We start from the raw sequence: 26,201 nt of genomic DNA, 5'->3' as shown, positions 1-26,201 counted from the left end.
GGCCCCGCCCCGGGCGGCTCACCTCGCCACGGCGCTGCGTGGGCCGCCCAGGGTGGCTGGACCCCGCGATCTCCGCGGCCCCCCACCCCCGGCTGGCTGGCCCCCAGGCCGCCGTCCCTGCGCTTCTCCCCACATCCTCAGGGGTCGCCGAAGCTCATCCCCTACGGAGGCCTGACGAGGGTTTGCGAACCCTCCAGAAGAGGCCGGGATTTTGCGCCCAGACCCTGCGTCCAGTTTTCGAATCCTGTCGTAACAACAACGACGACGACAACAGTAATGATAACAACAAGGAGAAAACAACAGTGTGCCAAACATCTTAGCTGCGTTCTCATGAGATCCTCGCTAATATTACTTCCTTTTTTTTTTTTTTGGTGACATGGCTTTTTTTTTTTTTTTTTAAATAAGGACATTCAGAGAATAACAAGCATCATCCTGATGGTTAAGAGAAACCATTCTTCTCTGTCTTGCTTAACCATGCCTGATTCCTTTTAGCCACCTTAAGTGGTCCGCTGAGATCCACTGCACCGCTGTGTGACTGAGGAGGGACGACTGTCAGCTGGGCAGTGACTCACTGGATATCGTTATCGTCAAAGAGATCTTCAAAATCATTTAAACAGTCTGTGTGCATTGCCTTTTCATTGGCTGCCAAGTGCATCAACAGCCCTGTTCTGCCTCCGGCCTCGTTCAGGTCCGCTTAGGGCCAGCACCTTTGGGGAACACCTTGATCTCAGCTGGCTTCATCAAGGCCCACAGCTCCAGGTGCTGGCCACTTCCGCCCCTGTTACTTCCCTTTCATGGAAGAGAGGGGAAAAGGTCCAGGGTCACCTGGTCAACTGGCAGAACTGGGATTTGAACCCAGCCAGCTGACTCTAGAGCTGACACACAGTAGGAAGTGGATACTCTTATTAATCCACCCTTGACAGATAGACTGAAGCTCAGAGAGATGAAATGACTTGCCCAAGAAGTGGAAGTGGGATTTGAACCTACAACCAGTCTGAGCACTCTTGGCCCAGGGGTTCTGATCTTCATCCCAAAGAGCTCACCTTAGAGGTAAAGAAGCTAAGGCCTGGAGACGGCAATAATTAACAGGCATTCACAGTCATAGGCTTGTATGTGTCAGTGTGTGTTCTTAGCAGTGAAAATTAATTAACAGAATTAAGTGGGTGGCTCAAGGTTTGCAATTGGCTGCTAATTGAAAGGTTGGTGGTTCCAAACCCACTCAGCACATCTGCAGGCTCCGAGGGAGAAAGACCTAGCCATCTGCTTCCATAAAGATTTCAGGCAAGAAAACCCTGTGGAGCAGTTCTACTCTGTAACACATGGGGTCGCCATGAGTCAGGGGGCACTCCAGAGCAGCTAACAACAACAATCCTCACAGTAACCCCATGAGGTAGATACTATTATTCTCTCTACTTTGCAGGTGAGAAAACTGAAGCCCAGAGAAGCAGAGTAATTTGTCAAGGATTATATAGATGGTAAGTGACTGAGCCAAGCTTTGAATTAAGGCATTCTGGCAGGGGTGGGGTGAGGGTGAGTGCAGATCTGTGATGCTAACCACTGTACCATATTGCCTCAGAACTGTTTAATTCATAGATACACAGGCAGCCAGTGACAGAAGTTGGGGCTAGGGCCTGGGAGTCCACACTTCCCCTTTCTCTGTGACACTAACAAGGCCTTTCCTCCCTTCTCTTAATCCACTACCTGATATGTGGTTTTCATTAAACACGCACACAAAACAGCTGCACCAAAGAAAACGCGAACAGTGTTTGAATTTGAGCCCCTCAAAGGACCTAGTGAGGGCAGGGGATAGAATTGTTTCCTGAGATTTTTTTTTTTTGGGGGGGGCCCAGGTGCTCCTCAAAGTGTGAGTTTTTAAGAGATAATTGCTTTCAGATGATAATGCTCAGTGCCCTGTTGCTTTGCTATTTATACATTCAACAAATATTTTAGGAACAAGGCAAAACTTAGGGAACTGAAAGTGTTGAGTTTTTTGTCTTCTATGTCTTTGTTTTGTCATTTGTTTTAAGGGGGAACAAATATTAAATAATCACACACAGAGAAAGGTATTTACAGCAGTCAGTGTAAGAGCTAGGAAGAAATGGGCGTAAGAGAGCCCAAAGAGGTCCAGGCCTGCTGTAGGGTGGGAGCCAGAGAAGGTTTCACAGAGGAAAAGGTTTTTGAGCTCAGATGCAAGCAGCGTATCTGGATTTATGAGGCCTGGCTTGTGTTTGAGGCTGAAGAAGACAGCTTAGGGAGAAGGCAGGAAGCAGGACAGAGCAGGGCCATGAAGGAACCTGAAAATGGCCTGAGTGGCAGGAATCCAAAGAGAGACACAGAAGGGACCCATCTGGAGGAGGATGGATGGCAGGGACCAGAACACGAAGACTCTTGTCAGCTAGGGGAGGGGTTTTAGTGTGGCCCTAAGAGCAATGCGGATTCCCTGAAGGGTTTTAAGCAGAGGGAGAGACACGGTCAGATTTTTCCCCATTTTTATCCAAATTCTTTATTCATTCATTCTTTAAACAAATATTTATTGAGCAAGCATACGAAAAGGTGCTCGACACATTAGTCATCGTGGAAATGCAAATAAAACCCTAATGAAATACCATTTCATGCCCACCAGAGTGGCCAAAATGAAAAGTTGAAACTACCAAGTGTTGACAAAGATGTGGAGCAAACAGAATTCTCACACTGTGCTAGTAGGAATGTAAATTGCTTCAACCACTTTGGAAAACTGGTAATTTCTAAAAAAATAAAAATAAAAGAAACCATTTGTCAAGTCGATTCTAACTCATAGTGAGCCTATAGGATAGACTAGAACTGCCCCATAAGATTTCCAAGGCTGCCTGTGATGTTTACGGAAGGAGACTGCTGCATCTTTCTCCTGCTGAGCAGTTGGGGGTTTGAAACTGCTGAGCTTCCAGTTAGCAGCTGAGTGCTTAACCACTGCACCAGCAGGGCTCCTTGATATGTTTGAAGAATGAAAGTTCGCAAAGGGGAGGGAGAATCAAGCTCAACAGCCCAAGGCTGATTCCTATGAGGGGGAGGTCAAACATACCTCCACCCTTCAGCCTTTTTACCAATTCTGACACCAGCCATCCCTCCCCCAAGGCACTCTCTTCTCGTCTGCTGGGTTTGATAATTCCTTGCAATGGCCACCTGGACCATACTCACAGTTACGGAGTTTATTAAGGAAGTAACAGGTTACAAATTCAGGATCAAGGATCACTCAGGATATTTCTTCAATCAGGACAGCCTCTTCTCAGCCACTCTTGGAAGCAGGCCTCTCTCTGGCCCTCGGCTGCTGGGCCCCTTGGCCCAGCCTCTGCCCTGCTTGGGCAAGGGTTACAAAGAAAGCTCTTTTGCTCTGCCAGTAAGTGCCCAGAGGCATCCCACTCTGCCAGGGAGCCTCCTGCCCAAAGGCACTCAGCTCTCTCACTCTGTGGGTCAGCATACCCACTGTAACTGCCTTGCTCTGTGGGCCAGGAAGCCCACTGTGTTGTCTAGCGCCGGTCTCCTGTTTCTGCTGCCACGGCTTCTCTACCACTACTTCTTGCTGTCGTGCACCATCTCTGGTGTTACACCTCTCTCTCTCTCTCTCTGTCTGTCTCTCACTCACTCTCTCTCTCTGTCTCCTGGGTGTAAAAGGTTCTCAGTGCAGGGACCCTGGGTCCAAAGTACACGCTCTGCTCCCATCTCTTCTTTGTGATAATGAGGTCCCCCTTTTCCACCTCTGGGATGGCTCGTTTTAAGCCTAGCAGAGTGATAAAACAGACCAATACACTCCTTAGGGTTCCATACACCTATCTGCATGGTCCCACCCAGTCATTTGGTGGGAGTTACAAGACCATGGTAAGAAAGGCCATATAAAAGCAATCCATCACACTGCATATGTACATGTACATCCATACACATATGTGTTGTTGTTACTAGGTGCTGTTGAGTTGATTTTAACTCATAGTGACCCTATTGGAGCGCTGGTGGCATAGTAGTTAAGAGCTCAGCTGCTAACCAAAAGGTTGGCAGTTTGAATCCACCAGCCACTCCTTGGAAACCCTATGGGGCAGTTCTACTCTGTCCTATAGGGTTGCTGAGTGGGAATCAACTGGACAGCAATGGGTTTGGTTTTGGTTTATATACGTGTTGTTGTTAGGTGCGACTGAGTCAATTTCAACTCATAGCAACCCTATAGGACAGAGTGGAACTGCCGCATACGGTTTCCTAGGCTGAAATCTTTACAGGAGCAGATTGCCAGGTCTTTTCTTCCACGGAGCTGCTGGTGGGTTCAAACTGCTGACTTTTTCGGTTAGCAGCCGAATGTTTAACCACTGCGCCACCAGGGCTCCTTGGCCAAATAAATAAGTGCACTATTTTCAGGGGCTGAAAGTGCAGGTTGGAGGAATGCGGTGACTGATCCATGATCACACAGCTGGGATGTGACAGAGACAGGCTCAGCCTTGCTCCTGATGAGGAAACTCTCGCCCACCTTTCCTGCTCTCCTACCTTTTGGGCCACAGACTCAATGCCGCTCCTTTCACCTTCTCTCCAAGCCCCTTCCTCCCCATCTGGGCTGCTTGTTCAGTAACGAACACCCTTAGACCAGGAGACTCTGGGCCCTCTCCCAAACCCTCTCAACTAACAACAAACAGAAATAGTTTGTGATTTAAGTACAGAATTTGAATTCCAAGCATCAGCAGCCTTGGTAAACTTTGAGTTGGGTGAATAGTATAGCTGAGAATACCAAAAAGATTTTTTCTTTTTTTGCTTTTTTTCCTATAATCCTAGCTCCCTGTTCCTGGTCACTTATTCCCCAGTACTTATCACTACTTTTGATCATTCATTTATTTGCTCCTTGAAGGCCCCAGCGGGAGGCCCTGGGTGGTGCAAATGGTACTGGACTACTAGGCTGGAGGTTTGAAGCTGAAATTCTCGCTAGGGCCTGTTGTTAGTTGCTATGGAGTCGATATCATCACCATCGAGTTGAGTTGACTCAGTCTCATGGCAACCCCGTTTGTTCCATAGTGTTTTCAAGGCTGTGACCTTTTGGAAGCAAATCACCAGGCCTGTCTTCCAAGGCACCTCTGGGTGGGTTTGAACCACCAACTGTTTGATTAGCAGCCACATGCTTATCTCTGCACCAGCCAGGGGCTCCTTCTGCAGTAGAAAGGGGACGCAGAAATACCTGAAAGGCGCTGTATCGGGGAGCCAAGCTCCAACACATGCCCCTGAAAATTGTCCTCTGGCTTGCTCCTGGCATTTTGACCCTCAAATCACACTCAGCGGAAGCCTGCTGAACACCTTGGCACAGAAGACCTCCATTTCTAGACCTCAGCCCTGAGAATTTGAAGGGAAGCTCCATCATGCAAAGCTCGGTACCTAAGCTGGAAATTGAAGCAGCTTCTCTGTGTCACAGTGACTTACATTCTTCAAGCAAGAGTAAGATGTTTGATTTGTACTGATAAATTTCAAACTAGAAATTTTCTGACAGTCTATAATTTTAGAGAACATAGTTTTCTCACTAAGAAAGCAGTAGTCACTCAAAGAAGAGGGTCACTATGACCTCTTTTTAGTTACCTAACCCAAAAACCAAACCATTGCCATAGGGCTGATTCTGACTCATAGTGATGGTGTGGTACTGCTGCCGTAATACAAATACCACAAGCTGATGGCTTTCAAGAACAGGAATTTACCTAGGCCAACTCTTCAGACAGGGATTCGACTGGACTGTGGGACATAAAGTGATACTCGTGAGGAGTGTGCCTCTTAGCTCAAGTAGATACAAGAGACTAAATGGGCAGCTTATGTCTTGAGGTGAGATGGGAAGGCAGAGAGGGTTAGGAGCTGGTTGAATGGACATGGGGAATCGGGGTGGAAAGGAGGAGTGTGCTGTCACAGTATGGGAAGAGCAATTAGAGTCACATAACAATGTATGTGTAAATTTTTGTATGGTAAAAAATAAAAAAAAGAAATGACGTCAGAAAGTGAAACTATGGGTCGCTTTTCAGAACTACTTAGTATGATAAGTTTTTTGCAGTTTTTTTCTGTAAAAATGGCGTAGGGGCAGTGTTTGAGCCCCTCCAACCCCACAAGGGGAAGGAGAAGCAAGATCAGCAGCACAAGGCTTACTCCCATGAGGTGGAGGCCGGACAAGCTTCCTCTCTCTGCCATCTGCTAATTCTGACACCAACCGTCCCTCACACAGCACCCTCTAGACTTAGGCTAGACTTACTGGTCTGATAGAGACTGGAGGAACCCTGGAGATTATGGCCCTAAGACATCCTTCTAACATAGAACTGAAGCCATTCCTGGAGACCACCTTTCAGCCAAACAATAGACAGGCCTACAAAATAAATAATAACACCTGTAAGGAATAAGCTCCTTAGAACAGTTAATTATATGAGATAAAAAGGACAAAATCTGCCCAAAAACAAAGATGAGAAGGCAGGAAGGAGTCGGAAAACCAGATGAAAGGTAAGGGGGCAGAAACCCAGGGCATAAATGCAAGAATGCTGTCACATTGAGGGGACTGTGACCAATGTCTTGGAACATTCTGTGTACAAATTGTTGAATGGGAAACTATTTTGTTCTGTAAACTTTCACCTAAAACACAATAAAATATTAAAAAAAAAAAAAAAAAAAAAAACGCAGGAATTTATTGCCTCAGTGTTCAGGAAGCTAGAAGCCCTGATTCGGAGCTTGAGTCTAAGGGGAAGTCCTTCCTTGTCCGTAGCCCTAGGGAGTTCTTTGGAGGTCAGGGCCACTGCATTCCTGGGCTTGTAGATGTGTCTGTCTGTGTTGTCTGTCTTCCTTTGTGTATGCCTGTGTCTCATCTACTGTTTAGTTTACTGATTAGGTTTACTGATTAGGTTCAGGGCCCACCCTAGTCTGGTATGACCTCATTAACAATAACAAAAGAAAACCCCTCTTTCCAAACAGGATTACATCCACTGTACAGATGGCCAGGATTTCAATATATATTTTGGGGGGACACAATTCCATCCCTAACCGACACTTCACAGCTGCTGAGTATCTTTAGGAGAAATATTATTTCCTTTTAACTTTGTAACTGGCATTATCTGTGTCTGCTGCCTCATCTTGATGAATCGCTGGGTTGAGTTTCACTCTCTCAGTCTGATCCAATATTTACTTTCTCACGGTTAAGTATCACAAAATGCACTACCACAAAATGCACTACGTTTTAGTTGTATTGTCTTTTAAGGGTTTTTTAATCTAGTACAGTCCCTCCCCCACCCCTTACCTCCCCATCCGGAAACTTTTTTTTTTTTTGAACGCTACTGTGTTGTTGAACAGACAAAGCCAAAGTGGTAGAATGCAGGTAAATGGAAGGGCAAATCTTCCCTCAAATTACCTTTTAATGTTAACTCAGTAGCCATTAAGTACTTCATCACCGTGGAAACCTGTATTCTTTAAGCAAAAGTTTTTAAGTCACTGTGAATTCTCCATTCTCTGGGAGCAGTTTCCTCTTGCATCAGGGAACGTTTCCCCAATTTGCCAATTGTTTTAAATCATAGAGCAATCGAATATTGTGTTATTCTTTTGAATTAATACATGATTATATTTTTAACCATCCTGACTCATGGCGACCCCATGTGTGCAGAATAGAACTGCTGCATAAAGTGGCTGTGATCTTTCAGAAGCAGATCGCCAGGCCTGTCTTCTGAGGTTGTATGATTCCATTTATATGAAATTCTGAAACAGGCAAGACTAACCTACCATGACAGAAAGCAGATCAGTGGTTGCCTGGAGCCAGAGGGTGAGGGGAGAATGGACTGCAAAGGGGCATGAAGAACTTTCTGGAGTGGTAGAAGTGTTCTTTCTATATTTTGATTGTGGTGTTGGTTACACAGGAGTATACAATTATTAGAACTCGTCAAAGTGAATGCTTAAAATGGCTACATTTTATTGTATTAAATTATATCTCAATAGAAGAGAGAGAATCCATTTAGATCTTCCGCTTCTGTATTCTCTTTCCAAAAACTGATCTGCTTGAGAAAGAACCTGAGGTCCAAGGTACCCCTTCCTTCACAATGGTCCTTGCTCCACTTTACAGAAATAAGGCAATACGTCTCATTCACCTTGAAGTTTATTACTAAGGTGTGTTGCCCTGGGGTGTAAAAGCCTCCCCCAATAACAAAGAAAAGCCTATATAGAGTGAAATAATAGTTTATGGTTGGGAAAGAGAATGACCCTAAGGATTCAGTAACAAACCATTTGTAATTCTGATGCTTTCCACAAATTTAGGGAGGATCTCAATGGGGTGTCAGCTGATAGATCAAATAATTTCTGATAGATCAAATAATTTCTGATAATGGATCATAATATTCAAGGATGTGTGACCTTGAGTTACACAACTATAACAAAATGTCCATTCCTGTTTAAGTGAAAAATAGTTCTCAGTAGTTATTGTATTTAAAAAAAAAAAGTAGAAGAGTAATAAATAATATTTGTTCGCAGATAGATGAACTAATTTAAAAAAATAACCAGTCCCATCCATCCATCCATTAAGAGACTCATTTAGAACAAGATCATACTTTTACGTTTAATAATTATAAAATTATACTGTATTTATGTTGTTTTGGGAATCCGTGGGTGGTGTCAATGGTTTATGCACTGGGCTGCTAACTGAAAGACTGGAGGTTGGAGTCCACCCACAGGCACCTTGGAAGAAAGGCCTGCTGAGCTACTTGTGAAAAATCAGCCATTGAAAATTGGATGGAGCACGGTTCTTTTTTTTTTTAATTGTGCTTTAAGTGAAAGTTTACAATTCAAGTTAGTTTCGCATACAAAAATTTATACACACATTGTTATGTGACTCTAGTTTGGAGCACAGTTCGACTCTGCCACACATGGGGTCATCCTGAGTTGGAGCTGACTTCATAGCAACTGGTTGGTTGGTTGGTTATGTTGTCTTGATCTGTTATATTCAAATAATAATTCAACTGATAATTCAGAGAAAAATGTTAATACTTTGAGCCTTATGAACATAGGATATTCTTAAAAATTAGAGCTTTAGGGCACAGAACTTTTTTAAAAATTAAGTATAAATGTATATAAATATTTTTGTTGCAGGGAAGTATGTGTAAAAACAGTGTGGGACAGTGTTTGACTTCCTCTAACCCCACAAGGGGAAAGGAGAACCAAGATGAACAGCACAAGGCTGACTCCCGTGAGGCAGAGGCCAGACAAGCCTCCTCTCTCCTTCATCTTTACTAATTCTGACACCAACCATCCCTTGCACAGCACTCTCTACTTCTCTGCTGGGTTTGATAATTCATTGCAACGGCCACACGGACCTCAAAGACCATATTCATGATTATGGGGTTTATTAGGGAAGTAACAGTTACAATTCAGGCTCAGGGACGCTCAGGATACAGTTCTTCTGTCAGGACAGTGTCTTCCCAATTGTGCTTGCAGGCATGCCTCTCCCTGGCCCTAGGCCTCACCCCAAAGGCGCTCAGCTTTCTCTCTCCCTGGTCCCAGAAGCCTACTGCACTGTCTCCTGCTGCCGGGTCTCTCCTGCCATTGCTTCTCACTATCTTCAGAGTTACAGCTTGCTCTGTCTCTCAGTCTTCTGCTTCCAGGAGCTTCTCAGCGCAGGAATACTGGTTCCAAAGGACGCACTCTCCACTCCTAGCTGTTCTTCCTTGGTGGTCATTGGATCCTCCTCTCTACTCTGGAATTGGCTTTGTTTTCAGGCAAAACTGACCAATCTCTTTGGTGGGCCACAATTACGCTATCACACAGTCCTGCCCAATCACTTGGGTGGGAGTTATAAGACTATGGCTAGGAAGGCCACACAAAAGTAATCAATCGCGTTGTAGTATGATAAGGTGATTAATTAAAAAAATTTTTCAAGTATATTACATAGAATGGAAGTCTGTGGAGAAGTGGAATGGAAATACAGGTCCTCTCCTCCCACCCCATGCAGCCCGTGGCTTATATCTGTATTTGGGAACAGGCACAGTAACGGATGGGAGTGCGTTGTGCGATAGAAAGCAGGAGGATTAAGTTTGAGTGTACCTAACCATGGTGAGATCCCAAGCCCCCATCCTCACTTAGCTTCCAGCATGATGTCAGTCAGACTTACCAAAACCAAACCAAATCCATTGCTGTCAATTCGATTCTGAAATACTCAAGATGGGCTAAAATATACTTTATCAAACTCATTGCCATCAGTCAATTCCAACTCACAGCGATCCTATGGGAAAGAGTAGAACTCGAACTGCCCTATAGGGTTTCCAAGGCTGTAATCTTTACAGAAGCAGACTGCCACCTCTTTCTCCTGTACAGCGGCTGGTGGATTCCAACTGCTAACCTTTAGGTTAGCAGTCAAACGCTTAGCCACTGCTCCTTAAGTATACTCTATAACCCAAAACCAAACCAAACCCATTGCCATAGAGTGGATTCCAACTTACAGTGACCCTATAGGACAGAGTAGAACTGCCCCATAGGGTTTCCAAGCAGTGGCTGGCAGATTCGAACTGCTGACCTTTCGGTAAGTAGCCGGGCTCTTAACAACTGCGCCACCAGGGCTCCAAATATGCCCTACAGAGTTTCTAAATTTAATATCGTTGAAGTTATCTATTTCTTTATTGTCGGTACTCCGTGTGTCTTATTTAAGTCTTAATAACTATACAAAAAAAAAAAAAACAAACCCCCTGCCGTCGAGTCAATTCTGACTCATAGCAACCCGATATGACAGAGTAGAACTGCCCCATAGGGTTACCAAGGAGTGCCTGGTGAATTCAACCTGCCAAACTTTTGGTCAGCGGTCGTAGCTCTTAACCACTACACCACCAGGGTTTCCTTAATAACTATAATCTTATAAAAAGTCTTGATATCCTGTAAAGCAAATCTTCCCACTTTGTTCTTCCCCCTACAAGAATGTCTTGGCTATTTTGGGCCCTTTTACATATAAATTTTAGAATCAGATTGTCAGGTTCTACCAAAACAAAACAAAAAATCTGAGATTTTTTATTAGGATTGTATTTGATTTATTAACTAATGCAAGAAGAATTGACACTTTCAAATCTTGAATCTCCCAATCAATGAACATGGTATGTCTCTCCATGTATTTAGCGCTTCTTTAATATCTCTCAAAGTTTTATAATTTTTCTCCAAAGACACTTTGCATGTCTCTTCTTAGGTACTTCTTTTGTATAGGAGGGAGTCTTGTTTTTCACACTTTTAAATTGTTTGATTTTTTTTTTTAACCACATGTATATATTTTTCAGAATAAAATTTTTTCAGATTTTTTAATTGGTAACATTCTCATTGTTTGAACATCAAAACTGTAAAGAGGTTCACAATGGAAAGTCTCACTCTCACTCCTGTGCCCATTTACATAGTTCCTAAGCCCTCCCAACAGGTGACTGCTGTTATTAGTTTCTCATTATTTGTTTTGACAAAATCACTTGTAAGACTCTTGTGCATAAGGTGAGACAACATTGACACAGTAGCTCTATCTTCTAGTTACTTGCATTCATGAGAAGCTGAGTCTATATTGCCAACAAGTGCTGATAAAGCGTTCTTGGGAAAGGGCTTCTCTAGCATTCACTCTGTTCTCTGCACAGGCCCTTTTTTAAAAAAATTCGATCATCATTTATTAAGTTACAAAGAGCCAGGCCCTGTGCTAAGCACTGCATATACTTGGCATAGTTTCTCTGTTTTACCCCTCCCAGAAACAAGTGTAGAAGTATGCATTACACATAGGAGGCACAGTGCCTACCTTGGGCCCATGATACTTTTAGGGCCCCATGAAAATGCTTTAATAACTTCTAAAATCTGAAGAAAAAAAAATATATAATCCAGCCTGGATCATATTTATAGCAGCACAGTCACAAAATAGAATTAAACATTTTTGTATGAAAGAAGAGCCCACAAAAGACATAACACAGTCCATCCAGCAACCCAACGGGCTGAGTATTATTGTTATACAATTTATCCAAGGGGGGACACTGAGTCTGAGAAGTGACTTGGCCAAGGTCTGAAAGCTAGAGAGTGAGGGAATAGGAACTTGAACCCAGGCCTGGGGGCAGAGGGGCAAGCTCTTATGCTTGGCCACTTAGCTAGTGGGCCTCTGGGTCAACATTTTCATATCCAGGGGACGTGGCTACCAGAGGGGACATTTATCCTGAAAGGAGAAGACTTGGAGGAGACTTGATACAGTCTTCAAATATTTTAAGGGCTGTCATGTGGAAAAAGAATTAGACCTGTTTTGTTTAGCTCCTGAGAACGGAGATAGGAGAGTTGGGGTAGGGTTGCAGGAAGGTGGATTTGAGCCCCTTGATATAGTGAACTTACTGGAAGTAATGAAGTCCCTGCCAGTGCTGATTTATTCTGAAATCCACTGGGAGAGAGGATTTGACCCCAGTCCCTGATAAGAGACTTCAAGATGAGTCTGTGAGGGAGAGGATTGTTCCTTGGCTAGGGGGTTGGATGAGAGCAAGATGAACCCTTTGTGTCCCTTTCAACACTAAGATTCTACAGTTGCAGGTATCAGCAACTCAGCAGTGTAGAGGAGTTGTGAGGCTTCCTCTCTCACCCAAACTGAACATTTATTGAGCCCTTTCATATCCCATTGGTGGAAATGTAAATGGATACAATCATTATGCAAGGACTGTTCGTCAGTATCTGTTAAAATTTATATCGTCTATAACCTTTGATGGAGCCCTGGTGGCAAAGTGGGTAAGAGCTAAGGTTGCTAAGCAAAAGTTTGGCAGTTGGAATCCACTAGCTGCTTCTTAGAAACCATATGGGGCACTTCTCCTCTGTACTATAGGGACTCTGTGAGTCGAAATCGACTGGATGGCAAAGGGTTTTTTCTTTTTTTTTTTTTTAAATAACCTTTGACTTAGCACTGCTATAGGTAAGAATCTACCCTACAATATAACCAGTAACCAGTTGCCATCACTTCAGTTCTATCTCGTGAAGATCCCATGTGTGTCCGAGTAGAACTATGATCCACAGGGTTTTCAATGGTTAATTTTATAGATATGCAAAGATTCATCTAAGGATGTTCACCACAGTATGTTTGTAATAGCAGAAGGTTGGCAACAACTGATGTGTCTATCAGCAGAAGGCTGGTTAAATGAACGATGATATGTGGTTGATAGACTGTACAATGTAAGGTCAGCGAAAAAGAAGAAGACTCAACGAGATGGACTGACACAGTGGTTGCAACAATGGGCTCAAGCATAACCATAATCGTGAGGAAGGCACAGGACCAGGCAGCGTTTCGTTCTGTTGTACATAGGGACTCGATGAGTCGGATCGACTCGACGGCACCTAACAACAACCACAATGTAAGGAGTTGGGCTCTGTTGTTCAAGGCACACAATGAACAAAGATCCTTGCCCTTGTAGATGCACCCCTTGTGGAGGGTAGGGAGAATGTCAGATAATAAACATTCGTATTCAATAGGTAAATTACCCAGCATGCCAGAAGGTGGTAAGGGCTCTGAAGACAGCTTGGGAATGTGGGTGGAGGTGGGGCAGGTTACAATTTTAAGTAGGGTGGTCAGGGTAGGCCTCACTGAGAAAGTGACATTTGAGCAAGGACTTAAAGATCACTAGGAGGCTACCTACCACTTCTTGTTACTCCAAGGCGGAAATTCACTGGCATGGAAATTCGTTGTGAAGGGCCTGGCATCCAGGAGAGTCCAGGAGAGCCTGGATGGACAGTAACTATTGTTCATTTTTAGTCTCAAAATTAATAAGAGCTCACAAAATGCTTACCTAAGGAAGATGCCTAAAAGCATTTCAGTTTGCAAATAAAGAGTAGGGAGGGTTTGGGCTCTTGTAACTATTTTATCTGCCTCCGCAGAAAGGAGTCTAAACATCTTGTCCAAGGAGAAGGTTCCTGGCTGTGTGCCCTGCTTGCCTGCAATCCACCCATTGTGTTTTCATTGCATGGGGGAGGCTCCTCAGCACCCTTTGTCCTTGATAAAGCCCCACAGGCCCTCCCTCATTAGGCAGTGTTGAAGCCATTGGTGTGGTAAGATCCCTCCCTGAATAAGAGCTTGACAATCAGCAGCTCCCTAAGCCACTGGAGTTGGTCCATATCAATGCGTTTATTCTGAATCATGACAATCTAGTGATGGGAGGTTCCAAAGAGATCAGCTGCTTGCTTCTTCTGACTTCAAGTAGGCCTTATCTGTTGCTGTTGTTAGCTGCCCTGGAGTCAACTCCTAACCCATAGTGACCCTACCCACAATGGAACAAAACTGTCAGGTCCTAGGCCGTACCCTTGCTGGGATGTGGATGGGACTATTGTGATCTATAGGGTTTTCATTGACTGATTTACATGCAAACCACCACTGACAGACAGGTGGTGGCTGTGCATGAGTTGCATTGACCGGGAATCAAACCCAGGTCTCCTGCATGGAAGGCAAGAATTCTACCACTGAACCACCACTGCCTCATAGGCCTTATCTAGTTCCTTCTAAAGTTGGCTCTGTTCTCTTTAGGGTAACAGGTGTCTACTAGGATCTGTTCTGGCTCAGATGTTTGATAAGCAGAGAGAGATATTCCTTGAAGGGGAGAAAAGACAGACTTCAACACAAAGCCAGAAACAAGTACCCCTAGGGACATCAATAAAGTCCCAAAGGGGAATGAGGAAAGGCTACATGGGTACCAAGGACATTGGTGGTGAGACTAGAAGAAGAGGCAGGTGGGGTTTTGACACAGGGAAACGAGGGATGGTGTCCAAGGCAGAGGGCACAGCAAAGAGGAAGGAGGCTGCTAGTTGTGGTTGGGGGCCATCAAGTCGCTTCCTACTCATAGTGACACCATGTACAATAGAATGAAACACAGCCTGTTCCCACGCCATCCTCTCAGTCATTGCAATGCTTGAGCCCATTGTTGCAGCCACTGTGTCAATCCATCTTGTTGAGGGTGTTTCTCTTCGCTGACCCTCTACTTTACCAAGCATGAAGTCCTCCAGGGACTGCTCCGTCCTTGTCCCTCCCTCCAAAGAACAACTGACACATTCGAATTATGATGTTGGTGAGAATAATGAATATACCATGGACTGCCAGGGGAATGAAAAAATCTTTCTTGGAAGAAGCACAGCCAGAACGCTCCTTAGAAGTGAGGATGCCGAGACTTCGTCTCATGTGCTTTGGAAGCTGCTAACTGTGGAGCATATTCAAACCATTCTAAGCAGTTCCTTTTATCTGAAGCACATTAATAAAGGAAAGAATAAATAACAATAATAGTTAACATACACTGTACATTTATTTTGTGCCCAGTAGCACTCTAAACACTTTGAACTCCATCTAGCCTTCACAACAATCCTATGAGAAAGTATATTACTATCCCAACTTTATAGATGAAGAAACAGAAGCAAAGATGGTTGGTAACTTGACCATTTGTGGTGTGGGATTTATAACAATAATAACAACGTCACTCACATATAAGCATATGTACACACACATGTAACCACACATTTTTGGTTGTTGTTGCAGTCGGTATGTCCTAGCATTTACCCAAAATGTCCTTTTCTTTGTGTGTATGCTTCTGAGTGGCATCATTTGCCTTGGTTGGGCTCTGCGCACTTCTCCCGTGTTCAGTGTTACTTTTCCCATCACTAAAAATAATGGATGTCTGCTGTCTGGGGAAGGAGTCCCCCTCTTTCCACCCACCCATTCCTGGTGGCCACCAGTGAATGTTGGTTTCTGTATGTATACCTATTTTTGTCATTTCTTGGGAGGGAGATCATACAATAAAAAATAATAAGAATAAAATAACCACATCACTATCACCATGGATTGATCGCCAGACACTCTCCTGAGTGGTGGACACACCTCCTCTGATTCAACCCTCACTGGCCAAATGAGGAAGCTGAGGCTTCAGGGGAGTAAGTGGCTAGCTCAAAACCATGTAGCTGGTTTTCAGGAGAGCCAAGATGGAAACCCAGGACTGACTTCAGAGTCCTGGTTCTTAACTACCCATTGAGCCACTTGTTTCCTCAACTCACAAGGAAACTGTGAAGGTATGTTTTGTGCACATTCATCTGGCAACAGAGGCTTGGATGGGAAGGAGAATAGCAGACTTAAGACCAGTGAGAAGAATAGTTCCAGCCTGGCTGCATAGCAGAATCATTGGGGGAAGTGTATTAAAATACAGATTTCTGGAACCCACTTTCTGGGGAGTCTGAGTCAGCAGGTTTGAGGTGGGGCCCTGGAATCTGTATTTATAACAAAGGCCCCTGGTGATCCTAATATGTACTTTCTGGGCAGCCTAGCAAAGTTAGTAATAGCCTGGACTCTAGAAATATTCTTGAGCAGCTCTGTTTCTTACCGGCTGTGTGTGTCTAAGGCAAGTTACTCAACCTGTCTTGTCTCAGTTTCCTCCTGTACAAAGTGGAGATGATAATAACACCTATCACATGGGGTTACTGTGAGGATTAAATAAGTGTATTAACACTAATTCTTCTCAAACTCCTCTAAAAAACAGAAGAGGGAGTCTTTTTTTTTTTTTAATTGTGCTTTAAGTGAAAGTTTACAATTAAAGTTAGTCTCTCATACAAAAATTTATACATACATTGTTATGTGACCCTAGTTGCTCTCCCTATACTGTGACAGCACACTCCTCCTTTCCATCCCAGATTTCCGGTGTCCATTCAGCCAGCTCCTGACCCTTTCTGCCTTCTCATCTAACCTCCGGACAGAAGCTGTCCATTTAGTCTCATGTATCTACTTGAGCTAAGAAGCACACTCTCCACGAGTATCATTTTATGTCCCATAGTCCAGTCTAATCCTTGTCTGCAGAGTTGGCCTTGGGAATGGTTTTAGTTTTGGGCTAACAGAGAGTCTGGCGGCCATGTCTTCCGGGGTCCCTCCAGTCTCAGTCAAACCACTAAGTCTGGTCTTTTTACTAGAGTTTGAGTTCTTCACCCCACCTTTCTCCTGCTCCATCAGGGACTCTCTGTTGTGTTCCCTGCCAGGGCGGTCATTGGTGGTAGCCCGGTACCATCTAGTTCAGAAGGGGAAGTTTTATGGATTGAATTGTGTCCCCCCAAATTTATGTTGAAGTCCTAACCCCTGTACCTATAAATATGACCCTAGTAGGAAATAAGGTTTTTCTTTTGTTACATTAATGAGGTCACACTAGAGTAGGATGGGTCCTAAACTAAGTCTCTCTAAGTGGTGTCTTACAGAAAGAACAGAATAGACACAGACACACACAGTGGAAGACAGATGCCATGTGAAGATACAAGCAACCAGGGAAGCCAAGAAATGCCCAGGGCTACAGAAGCAGAGAAGGATAAGGATCTTCCTCTAGAGCCCACAGCGATAGGACCTAGCCTGCCCATGCCCTGAACTCAGACTCCTAGCCTCCAAACCTGAGACAATAAATTCCTGTTCTTTAAAGACACCCCCTTGTGGTACTTTTTGTTACTGAATACAGAAGAGAACACTTTCTAACTCATCTATTATCCTGATGCCAAAGACTTCAGAAGAAAAGAAATTTGCAGATCAATGTATCTTATGAATATAGATACAAAAATCCTCAACAAAATAGTAGCAAATCAAATCAAGCAGCATATAAAATGATCATACATCATGACCAAGTGAGATTTATCCCAGGAATATATCATATTAATAAAACAAAGGGGAAAAAAAACACACATGATCATCTTAATTAACGCAGAAAAAGATTTTAATAAAATACAACATCCTTTCATGATTTAAAAAACACTTAGAAGAATAGGAATAGAAGGGAATTTCCTTAACCTGGGCATCTATGAAAATCCCACAGCTGACATTACACTTAATGGTGAAAGACTGGAAGCTTTCCCTCTAAGATTAGTAACAAGACAAGGATGTCTGCTCTCGCCACTTATATTCAACACTGTACTGGAAGGTCTGGCCAGAGCAATTAGGCAAGACAAAAATAAATAAATAAATAAAAAGCATCCAAATTGGACAGAAATAAATAAAACTATATTTACAGATGACATAATATTATTTATAGAAAATCCCAAAGAATCCACACACACACACACACACACAAAACTATTAGAGTTAATAAATTCAGCAAAGTTGCAGCCAAGTTGCAGGGGACAATATCAACATATAAAAATCAGTTGTATGCAGTTGATTACCCAATAAGCACGGTACACATGGGCTTACTTGTGCTTATTTACTAATCTGTAGTACACAATTTCATAGGTGGTGAAAAACAGGTGAAATTGTGCACTACAGATTAGTAAGTAAATACAAGTAGCCCGTGCATAATTTGCTTACTAGTTAATCTGCCCTTGCTTGTATGGCCCCATTAAAAAACCATTCATGTGAGACCAAAAGGTCAACAATTACTCTAAAGCAAAGATGAAAAGATAAGGGGTCAGGGAAACTAGAGTACTGAAAACAGAACAACCAGAATGCAATTAAAGAGAATATTGACACATTGGGAAAAATGTAACTAATGACACTGAACTATTTGTGTAGAAACTGTCCAATGGGAACCTAATTTGCTGTGTAAACTTTCACCAAAAACACAATAAAATATTTTTTTAAAAATCACTTATATGTCTATACACTAATAATGAACAATTTGAAATGGAAATTAAGAAAACAATTCCATTTACATTAGCAGCAAAAAGAATAAAATATTTAATTTAACCAAGGAGGTGAAAGATTTGTACACTGAAAACTACAAAACATTTTTGAAAGAAGATCTAAATAAACAGAAAGACAACTGGGCAATTCTCCCCAAATCGATCCACAGATTTAATTCAACCCCTATCAAAATTCCAACTGCCTTTTTTGCCGAAATAGACAAGCTGATACTAAAAATCATATGGAATTGCAAGGGATTCCTAACACCTAAAACAACCTTAAAAAAGAAGAACAAAGCTGGAGGACTCACACTTCCCAATTTTCAAAACTTACCACAAAGCTATAATCAAGACATCATGGTACTGGCATAAGGATAGACACATAGATTAATGGAATAGGATTCAGAGTCCAGAAATAAATCCGTAAATCTTTGGTCAGTTGATTTTCTACAAAGATGCTAGCCCCAGTCAAGCTGCCCCTGCTGGTGCTATGTGGAGCACAGACTTGCTGCCCACACTGAGTTCTGCCCAAATGGCAGATTTGTAAGCCAAATAAGTGATTGTTGTTTTAAGCCACTAAATTTGGGAATGGTTTGTTACATAGCAATAGATATTTATACAGAAGCCTTTCCCAAACGTCTCCCCAGTCTAGGTCAAGGTCCTCTGTCACTGTCTCTCATTTAAAACAAAAAAAGCCTGTTGCCTTCGAGTCAATTCTGACTCACAGCGACCCCATGTGTTACAGAGTAGAACTGCTCCATAAGGTTCTCTTGGCTGTGATCTTTACTAAAGCAGATCTCCGGGCCTTTCTTCCACGCACGACTGGGTAGGTTCAAACTGCCAATCTTCAGGTTACAAGTTAAGTGTGAACTACAGCACCTAGGGACCCTTTTCACTCTCAGTGTCACTGCATTTTTTATTGGAGCACATCTCAGTTTGTAATAAAGTATTTGTGTGATTATCTGATTAATTGCTATCTTCCCCATGGGACTCTCAGTTCTGTGTATGCAGAGACTTATCTATTTTGCTCACCACAGTATCTTTAGAGCTTACCACAATGCCTGGTACATAGTAGCTGCTCAATAAATATTTGTTGAATGAATGAATGAGACGTTAAAACGCAGAGGGAGTTAGGGTTGAAGTGGAGGGGTCATAGGGTCTTCCTAGTTGAGAGTCATTGATGAGAGTGCAGAGGAGGAGAGGAGGTTGAGGACTTGTGGAGGAAATCTGGAAAGGAAAGGGAGGAAGGACTAGGAAATCGGCAAGAGGAAACTGGAGCATACATGTATTCTTCCAGATCTAATCCCTGAGGACCGTCATGCAGACAAGGAGGACTGGGCTGGGAAATGCTAAAGGGAGAATGACAGGGAAATAGCCATTTATTTATTTTTATCGTGCTTAGGTGGAAGTTTACAGAGCAAATTAGTTTCTCATTGAACAGTTAATACACAAATTGTTTTGTGATATTGGTTGCCAACCCTGTGATGTGTCAACACTCTCCCCTCTTCCACCCCAGGTTCCCTGTTTCCGTTTGTCCAGTTTTCCTGTCACTTCCTTCTCGTCTTTGTTTTGGGGCTGGTGTGCCCATTAGTCTCCTATACATGATCGAACTACGAAGCACGCCCCTCACAGTGTTATTGTTGGCCCTATAAACCAAAAACCAAACTCATCACCGTCGAATCTATTCTGACACATAGCGACCCAGTAGGACAGAGTAGAACTGCTCCATAGGGTTTCCAAGGAGTGAATGGTGGATTTAAACTGCCAGCTTTTTGGTTAGCAGTCAAATGCTTAACCACTCTGCCACCAGGGCTCCGTTGGCCCTATAGATCTGTCTAATCTTTGGCTGAAGGGTGAACCTCGGGAGAGACTTCATTACTAAGTTAAAAGTGTGACCAGTGGCCATACTCTAGGGTTTCTCCAGTCTCTGTCAGACCAGTAAGTCTGGACTTTTAAAAAAAATTTTTTGTGAATTTGAATTTTGTTCTACATTTTTCTCCCACTCTGTCTTGGACCCTCTATCATGATCCCTGCCAGAGCAGTCGATGGTGGTAACCAGCCACCATCTATTTGTTCCGGGCTCTGTCTGGTGGACATTGCAGTAGTGGTGGTCCATCAGTCCTTTGGACTAACCTTTCTCTTGTGTCTTTGGTCTTCTTCATTCTCCTTTGCTCCAGGATGGGACCAATATATGTATCTTAGATGGCCTTTCGCAGGCTTTTAAAACCCCCGTCACTACTCACCACAGTCGGGTGTAGAACATTTTCTTTATAGACTATGTTATGCCAGTTGAACTAAATGTCCCCCGAGACCATGGTCCCCAGCCCTCAGCCCAGTAGCTCAGCCTCTCAGGGCATTTGGATGTGTCTGTGAAGCTTCTATAACTTTGCCCTGGTCAAGTCGTGCTGACTTCCCCAGTACTGTGTACTGTCTTACCCTTCCCCAAAGTTGCCACTTATCTACTATATAGTTAGTGATTTGCCCTCCCCACTCCTCCCCTTCCACGTAATCATCAAAGATAGTTTCTTTCTGTGTGAAAACATTTTTGTATGTTTTTATAACAATGGTCTCATACAGTCACCTATTTGTCCTTTTGTGACTGACTTATTTCACTCAGCATAATGCCCTCCAGATTCATCCATGTTGTCAGATGTTTCACAGATTCATCATTGTTTATCGTTGCATAGTATTCCATTGTGTGTATGTACCACAGTTTGTTTATCCATTCATTTGTTGATGGTCACTTCAGTTGTTTCTATCTTTTTGCTATTGTGAATAATGCTGCAATGAACGTGGGTGTCCATATGTCTATCCATGTGATGGCTCTTATTTCTATAAGATATATTTCTAGGAGTGGGATTGCTGGATCATATGATATTTATATTTTTAGCTTTTTAAGGAAGCAGCAGATCATTTTCCAAAATGGTTGTACTATTTTGCATTCCCACCAGCAGTACTTAAGAGTTCCAATCTCCCCGCAACCTCTCCAACATTTGTTATTTTCTGTTTTTTTGATTCATGCCAGTAATGTTGGGGTGAGATGGTATCTCATTATAGTTTTGATTGGCATTTCTCTAATGGCTAGTGATCACGAGCATCTCCCCATGAGTCTGTTAGCTGCCTGAATATCTTCTTTGGTGAAGTGTCTGTTTATATATTTTGCCCATCTTTTAATTGGATTATTTGTCTCTTTATTGTAGAGGATGTTGGATTTTCCTATAGATTTTAGAGATTAGACCTTTGTCAGATATGTTGTAGGCAAAAATTTTTTGAAATAGCCATTTATTGTTTATTACATCCTAAGCACTGTGTCTAACCAGTTACCATCAAGTTGATTCCAATTCATGGCGATCCTTCAGTATGACTACAGCCTCCAGTATGGATTACACCTGAATGTAAAGAAAACGAAAATCCTCACAACTGGGCCAATAAACATTATGATAAATGGTGAAAAAAATGAAGTTGTCAAGGATTTTATTCTGCTTGGATCAACAATCAACGCACTTGGAAGCAGCAGTCAAGAAATCAAATGATGTATTGCATTGGGTGAATCTGCTGCAATAGGCCTCCTTAAAAGGCCAAGATGTCACTTTGCTGACTAAGGTGCAGCTGACCCAAGTCATGGTATTTTCAGTTGCCTCATATGCACGTGAAAGCTGGACAATGAAAAAGGAAGACCAAAGAAGAACTGACACATTTGAATTGTTGAGTTGTCAAAGAATATAGACTATAAGATGGACTGTCAGAAAAAGGAACAAATCAGTCTTGGAGGAAATTCAGCCAGAATGCTCCTTAGAAGTGAGGATGGCAAGACTTCATTTCATGTACTTTGGACATGTCATCAGGAAGGACCCACCGCTAGAGAAGGACATCATGTTTGGTAAAGTGGAAGGTCAGTGAAAAAGAGGGAGACCCTCGATGAGATGGATTGACATGGTGGCCGCAACAATGGTCTCAAACATAGCAAGGATTGTGAGCATGGCACAGGACCAGGCCATGTTTTGTTCTGCTATGCATAAGGTTGCTAGGAGTCGGAGCCGACTCAACAGCAACTGACAACAACGGGCACTGTGTTAAGTGCATTAGCTAATGTGTAGCCACAACAACATGCTAGGAGGCAAGTACTATTATGGTCCCCTATTTACAGATGCGGAAATTGAGGCTCAGAGAAGTGGGGCAATTAGCCCAAGGGCACACAACTAGCCAGGACTCACAGTTAACAGAGCTTGTGCAGATAAGCAGGACCCTACAGTGGTGTCCTAGATGGAAAATCAGAGAGGAACTCAGGAATGCATTTGTTAAGAGTGTTTTATCAAGAGCCAGTGCACCAAGGAGGCTCCGTGCATGGGCCCGCCTGGATGGGTTCAAGCCTGGCTCTGCCACTAATCACCTGTGTGACCTTGAGCAAGGTACTTGACCCTTCTTTGCCTTGTTTTTATTTATTTATTTTTTGGTGGCAATATACACAACCAAATATGTAACCATTCACAATTTCTACATGAATCGTTCAATAACACTGGTTACCTACTTCACACTGTATCACCATTCTCACTATCTCTACCCATATTGTTTCACAAACCATTAATTTAGGCTTTCTGCCCCTTAAAGTTCTCATCTGTGCCTTAGATGAACTATTGTCAGTTTACACTCATATAGATAATTCTTTATACGAGTGCAGTGCATGAGGCAAACATTGTTTATGAATTGTGTTAAACTGTTTAATTAAATGATGGCTTCATGGGATAGTTTTGGTTCAAGGTTTAAAGATTATTTCCAGGCATTAGATTCAGGGGTTCCCGCATTCTCAATGGATCCAGTAAGTCTGGTTTCTATATAAGTTTGAAGTTCTGTTGCACATTCTTACTTCTGTTGATCAGAATCCATCTACTGGGTCCTTGGTCAAAATGTTCAGTAATGGTAACCACGTACCACCCATTTCTTCTGGTCTCATGATAATGAAGTTGTTTATTGTACATTATTATTCCTTCACTGATCAGAGATCAGAGAGGAAAGGGAAGCCCTAACTGGGACAAAGACCAGGAAAATTAATGCAATTTTGGAGAAGGCAGCAACTTTATCTTACATTCTTTTCCTGCATGAGAAAGTTCTTATTATATTGGTCTCCAAGCTTATTACAACCACCATATATTGTACATTTGTCTAGTCCAGCTATAATACCAAATGGTCTGTCCACTTGCTGGGACGATGAATACTGAAGACCTTGGACCTGGCATCAGACTGTTTGAAAATGGCCAGGCCCCTTCACAGCTGTCTGACATTGGGCAGGGTGCTTTGCCTCCCTAAACCTTGGTTTTCTCATCTTCAAATCAGGATAACCATAGTACCTACTTCCTGCGATTTTGTGAGGATTAAATGGAATGATGGCTATAAAATGTTTCATGCAGTATCTGGCATAGGGATGAGTACTTTAAAAATCACAAACACTCCTGTTCTTATGAGTCCTGAGTGCAAACGGTTAATGCACTTGGCTGCTATGAAAAATTGGCAGTTCAAGTCTACCCAGAAGCACCTCAGAAGAAAGTCCTGGTGATCTACTTCCAAAAAAATCAGCCATTGAAAACCCTGTGGAACACAGTTCTTCTCTGACACATATGGGGTCACCATGAGTTGGAATTGACTGGACAGCAACTGGTTTTTGTTTTTTCCTGTTCTTATGAGTGTGGGCTGTGCAACAATATTGCAAAAGAAGACAGTTGCTGTTTTCTTCCTGAATAAATCCAGAAATAACCTGAATTTCCCTGAGATTAAGACTGATCCCTTTGATCCCGGCAGTTTGGGTTTGGTTGTCATAGTCTCAAGGACTGCGAACGGCTGATGCAGAGACATGTCCTATTTTCAAAAGTTGCCTCGACTTGTCTGATGAGGAGATGCTGTTTCTATAAAGCAACTGTCTCCAGCTAGTAAAATTCCATCCGTGGGCTTTCTTCCTAATTCTTCACAGCCTCTCACGACAGCTCCCAAGGAAAGCATATACTAGGATGAAAGCGGTGAAATCTTGGTAAAGGACATTTAACTGTGTTGAACTCAACATAAAACTTTTGTCCAGCTGGTTTCCTCTGATAAAACACATTTCAGTAAGAGTTACCTCAAGAATTCCTTAATCCCTAATCCTCTCGGTAAAACAAGCCACTGAATGAGTTTATTGCTCATCCCTCTGAAAATAACCTGTTGAAAGTGGCATAAGAATGTCATTTTACCTGGGAGGATTTGTTTTACTTCCTCTAAGAGACTGACATTAATATCTCCCCCACCGCTACCCCCAAATTCCACTTTGAAACCTTCCATGTGACAATGTCTAAACATGAGGACAACGTATATGCCACGGTCCAGAAACTAGGATTCCACGTTCTCCATCTAGGAGAAAGGGCTGGCCTTTGGTCTCACCCAAATCTGGATTCGAATCCCAGCCCCACCATTCAGAGTCTAATTGCTTTGGGCCAGTTACTTCATTTTCTCTAGTGTCAATTTCCTTGTCTGTGAGATAAATTGTTGCCTTGCAAAACTGCAGTCACTCTACAAATATTTGTGCTACCAGAGACCAGCAAGATAGGCAAGGTTTCTGCCTTGCAAGCAGTCCAGGGGGCACCAGATGTTAAGCGAAGAGTCGCAGCCCAGCGTAGGCAGTCCGGCTGTGGTGGTGGGAAGGGGCCAGGGCATTCTGAGGAGTTCCGAGGGATGACTGTGCCCTTAAGGTCCTGCTGCTTGCTCTCGGGTGCAATGCAGGAAACATCCTTTGCTCTGGAATTGCTGGCTGCTAACTGAAAGTTTGGAGCCCTGGTGATGCAGTGGTTAAGCGTTTGGCTGCTAACCAAAAGTTCAGGAATTCGAATCCACCAGCTGCTCCTTGGAAACCCTATGACCCTATGGGGCAGTTCTGTTGTGTCCTTATAGGGTTGCTATGAGTCAGAGTTGATTTGATGGCAATGGGTTCTTTTTTCTCAGTCTCTCTGGCCCAAAAATAGATTTAAGAAGAAGAGCCTAATCTACCCAGGGAAGGCTTGGAAAGAAATGATATGTAAACATCAACCTGAAGAATGAATAGGAATTTACTAGGGAGGGGGTAGGAGAGCTGGAAGAAATTTCCAAGCTGACGTAAGGGCACAGTAAAGCCCACTGTCGAGGGCAGATTAACCAGTAAACATGATGTGCACAGGTTTAATAGTATTTACTTGCTAATCTGTGGTGAGCAATTTCACATGGGTTTGACCACATCTTTGACGTGGTGGGGGACAGGTGACATTGTGCACTGCAGATTGGTGGGGAGGCATAATTGGACCTGGGCATATCTTCATTATTTGGTAATACAGCCCTGGCCATTGATGAGAGAGAGAGAGAATGAGAAAGCTCAAGCCTGTTTAGGATAACTGAAAATAGCTGAGCTGAGGTCAGCAGGCTTTGTTGAAGCCCTGGCTTTGTTCAAGTCCTGACTCTGCCATATACTTAGAAGTCATTTAAACTCTCCAAATCTCAGTTTCTTCATCTGTGAAATGGGAATGATAATATAGCCTCCTAGTTGTTCTTAGGATGACATGAAATGACACATACACTATAAGGGTTCCATTATGTTAGTTGCTGTTTTTATTATTATTGGTTAT

The 26,201-nt window shown here is 43.0% G+C and overlaps 1 protein-coding gene and 1 pseudogene across 1 annotated transcript in view; one reads left to right on the top strand and one right to left on the bottom strand.

Annotated features, from left to right (window-relative positions):
- Window positions 1-381: 381 nt before the first annotated feature.
- Window positions 382-762, bottom strand: LOC101342318 (COP9 signalosome complex subunit 9 pseudogene; annotated as a pseudogene).
- A 131-nt stretch (window positions 763-893) lies between these two features.
- The window catches only part of CEP20 (centrosomal protein 20), a 49,377-nt gene continuing 24,069 nt past the window's right edge, over window positions 894-26,201 (top strand). Inside the window, exons 1-2 of the mRNA XM_023728499.1 lie at window positions 894-1,050; window positions 1,421-1,475. The gene's annotated coding sequence lies outside the window, so the exon portion shown is untranslated. The remainder of the gene's footprint in view (window positions 1,051-1,420; window positions 1,476-26,201) is intronic.

Source organism: Trichechus manatus, unplaced genomic scaffold (assembly GCF_000243295.1).
Source record: "Trichechus manatus latirostris isolate Lorelei unplaced genomic scaffold, TriManLat1.0 scaffold00024, whole genome shotgun sequence".
NCBI classification, from domain to species: domain Eukaryota; kingdom Metazoa; phylum Chordata; class Mammalia; order Sirenia; family Trichechidae; genus Trichechus; species Trichechus manatus.
The sequence above is the reverse complement of the archived record's forward strand: the minus strand, read 5'-3'. Positions and strand labels throughout refer to the sequence as shown.